Raw genomic sequence first — 4,435 nt, 5'->3', positions numbered from 1 at the left:
CTCTGATGCTGTTGTTTTATGCTTTATGAACGGGGACAACAGAGAAACATATTCTTCATGACCAAAGTTGGAATTGAAATAAAAAAGGAAAGTGAAACTTATGCTCGTCACCCTCTCCCTCCGGTCCACATTAATACAAATGATCCCAATACGTATGATTGTATGAAAAGATCTTAAAATCAATACAAATGTATTTATTATAACGGTTAGTCCTTAACATCTATCACTGTGTATATCACCATTCAAACATCTTTTAAAAGTTGAACAAACCCCACACAGCTCAGTAAAGACTGTGAAATGTTGACTTTATTTGATCATTTCAGTAAAAACTAACGTTCATATTTCTCTTTTTGATTATAATACTGATGAACGTTCAAAACAAAGCACTTTGGCAACTTACCACATACGTTTTAAAATGCTTAATAAGCACCGTAACTTTCATGATATCATTTCTCGTTCATAATCGGTTGTTTCCGTGAACGGCCGACTGTTGTGTGACAGCAAATGCTGCGGCCGCAAGGCATTGTGGGGCAGCATTTTCTCCTCTCCTTTCGGTTAGGGAGGTCCAGTGGTTCCTAAGCTAAAGGAGGTTATAAAGGAAGTTTGAAACCTCCTTTCCTTTTAATTTAGAGAATTCGAACGGCACTTATCATGGCTGCCACTGAGGGACTTCCGGGTCATTTCACTCCGTTAGGAAGGTTCCTAAGCTAAATGGACTATTCGAATGCAACCCGAGTCTGCAGCGGTGCTGACTGGAGACCGGTCTCAACGCTGTGTGTGTCCGTCAGGAAACACGCTGTTTACAAGTAGTTCCAGCAAACATCCACTGATAAACTGCGATGTTAACAACCTCATGATAACCTCATATGTTTTTAACTTAGGATCATACCTGTGTTTAGTCTAGAAAAAGGCAAATGTGTGCATTTTATTATAAAGTTGTGTATATTTACAGACTGTTGCAAAAACTAAGAAGCTTATAAACATCAGGTTTAAAACTAAAAGAGCTTTACAAAAAAGTAACACAATTAAAGATGTTTTGAGTTTTTTTTGAGTTATTAATTTACATTTTTTGTCAAAGAGGAGCTGATTTGAAACCGTTGTTACATACAGTTACGGCATTTCCTGTTTCTGCCGGAGAGAGGGGAGTTTGTCCCAAAGCTTGCCGCTGTAGTTACTCCCTCCATCTGACAGGAGGGAGCCTCATGTGTCACCCCACGGAGTTCACTCCGTCACGGAGGGGGAGTGTGTAGGGGTAGGGTCAGTGGCGTAACAAGGTTGTGATTGGCCCCGGTGCAAATATTGTTTTGGGCCCCCCCCATCGCCCCAAACATAAGTGCACGCTGATGCGCTCACACACACACGGACATACACAACCACTCAGAAGCGCCACATGTATAGGCTATCAACAACAGCCTGCCCTGGCCTCAGACCACCACAGCCTGACAACAGCACAGCGAACTAAGAAGAGGATTAAACCTGTTTCCTTGATGTTTGTCTCTGGGGAATGGGCCGGTAGGCCTACATCAGGGGTGCCCACACCTTTTCAGCTTGGGAGCTACTTTTAATATGACCAAGTCCACATGAGCTACCTACAGGGCCGCCCCTGCCCAATCTGTGTCACGAGCGGGGTGGGTGGGGGGTGGGTGGGGGGTGGAGGGTGCTAGTGGACTACGAGCGCCGGAAGGATAAACTGTGGCGCGCTTACACTAATTGCACCGCATTAGCGCATAATAGCTTCAGATGAGGAGGTGAGGCCCCCTCACAACTGCATGAACCCGTATGGCACAATACAACTCAGTACATGTTTGGTAATTGTTATACCCTTTCTTTAGTAGAATTGTATAAATTGGAAGGCTAACTAGGTAATCAGCTCGTCGGTGATTTGCAACCCATGCGTGGTGAACTGCGTGTTAGAAAAAATGAGATCTCAGACTGGCTTACCTGTACGACAATCAAGTGGCAAATGCCATAGTAAGGATGGATGATAGGCTAACTTAAAAAAAAAAGAAAAAAAAGAAATCTTTTAAAAAAAATTGTTTAAATACCATGCGATCTACCCACGTCGCGATCGACGTATTGAGCACCCCTGGCCTACATAGACCGGTTGCTATAATATAGATTTTGATCTTGGCGTCGGGGGTCTGAACCTGTTAAGCTCTGAGCATGTTTTTCAGGTCTCAGGCTCGAAAATGACATTCCCAGAACAAATGACCATGACCCTTCTAAAAGGGTTAAATTAATAATCTTTTTTCTCAAAGTAATGATAAACCTGTGAGTTGGATGTAGAAAAGTCAGAATCAATATAGTGCCTGTTTTGGTCAAACTGCAGATGTTTTGAGATGTGGAAATAAAGTTTGCATTGATTTGAAGTCATGTGTGTTGAGTCATATAGTCATAATATGCCATTGTCAATGTCAATTCATAAGACTCGAAAACATAGTTCAGCAATTGGGTATTTATTTGAAACTCAATCACTTTTCACAAAACATCAGAAAAAGAGATTTCATGATAATGTAATGTTGTTACTGAATGAAGACCAAATTGAAGGTCCCCTGCAACTCTTACTATTTGAATCCAGGATAAAATACTTTCATTTTGCTGCTGCTTTTAAATGAACTATTCATATCTTACACTGCACTGTAACTTGTATGCATGTATTTCATACCTTATTCTATATTAGCTTGTTTTATGTTTATTTTAATCTCTTTGCTTTTTAATGACTGTTTTTAAATGCCATTTATAATGTGTTTCCACTGCACTATTTTAGTTGGAATGCTGACACAGCATTCCCACTATCTGTTATGCTACGCACAAAATTCTTTATTATTCCGCCGGGTTATTTTGCGCCTCTTTTTCTCCCAGATTGAACATCGCAGAAACTCCGTTCAAACATCAAAACGTTCAGCTCGGTCGGGAATCGATGGCTATTACTTTTATCATTCATAACTTTCATAATTCCAGAGATACATCCCATAATTCATCACATTTTTAACATGGAAGTCAATGGAGAAACTCTTCAGACTTCAACAATCTTCATGCAACTTCAACTGCTAACTGCTCCTTCTTCAACTGCTAACTGCTCCTTCATACTTTCATTCAGAAACCTCATTCCAACTTTAAAATGTTACACATCTTCGTGTAACACAACTTTTAAATCTGATTCATACTTTTAATATTAAACATTGTTCAGACCTTGGTCTTGGCCTGATGTCACGGCTAGAGTGGAGGACAGATTTAATTTTGCCTTCATATTTTCTTTTAAACCTGCCATAATTCCCAAACCCTACATTCCTGAGACATAATCTTTCATGACAAACGTAGGAAAACGTAGTAGCTTGAAAGATAAAAAAAAAAATAAGCAAAATAATGAAAGGAAACCTATCATGCTATATTTAAATGATATATTGTAGGGCCATACCTATATAAGGTATATTTATACGTTTCTGTTTTCAAAATACCAAACAGATCATGCATTTTAGCCATGCCTCATTTCGCTCTATGTGCTGTTTGCTGTCTACGGGTCTGATTCTGCTGACCACGCCCCCCTGCAGGAGAGGGGAGCCGTGCTCTGATCAGCTGCTAGGCTGTCAGAAGAGGGGGAGAAAAAGAGATCTCCGTCCTCCGTGTTTTATTATATAGAGTCGTTATTCATTTGTTTTAAAGCTCAATAAATGACAAAGAAGACCTTTGACCGGCACTTTTCTAATTTTGTCCGGAAGATTTAAACTTTAACGGACATCTTGACCGGTGAAAGTAACTGAAACTGAAACTCTGCCGCACAGTCCCCTCGTTCCTTGGAAGAGGCGGAGAGGTGGGTGTTTGTCATCTGCTGGTGGACTAACCGGAGAGAATTACAGTGCTTGCCTCGACGGGGAGGGAGAAAGAAAGCCACAGCGGAGAATAAACAGAAGGGTAACCATGGTAACCAAGTCTTCTTCACTGCTTTTGTGGCAGACTACAGCGCCACTTACAGGCCTGGCATATGTACTACAGCGTCTCCAGCGCTTTCGAACGGCAATGGCCGTGGCTGTCTCCTCCTGATTGGTGGAGTTGGCCCAATAGCCGTAGCGCCACCGTCCTGACGTCAGGACAGTGTTCAAATCTGGATCAGTTTTTATCAGATCCGTTGCAGCCCCTTTTTTAGAGATTTGGGTATGGAGGAAAATAGAGAGGGTTGTGTTTTCTGACACTTGGTGAGCTCCCTGGAACACCGGGGACACATATTCATGTATAAAAGACGTACAAAAGTGCATTTTGCATGATAGGTCTCCTTTAAACAAAATGCCTCTTGAGGGCATGAAGTGACACAAACTTTCAACATGTCTCCATTAAAACCCATTGTAAGTTCAGCCTCACCTTTCCCCACCTTTAGTTAATCTGCCAAAAAGGCCACATTATTCACCCGAAAGTACACAAAAAGTACACTTCAGATGCT

The sequence above is a fragment of the Trematomus bernacchii genome, unplaced genomic scaffold (assembly GCF_902827165.1).
Source record: "Trematomus bernacchii unplaced genomic scaffold, fTreBer1.1, whole genome shotgun sequence".
NCBI lineage: Eukaryota > Metazoa > Chordata > Actinopteri > Perciformes > Nototheniidae > Trematomus > Trematomus bernacchii.
Note: the sequence above shows the minus strand (reverse complement) of the source record.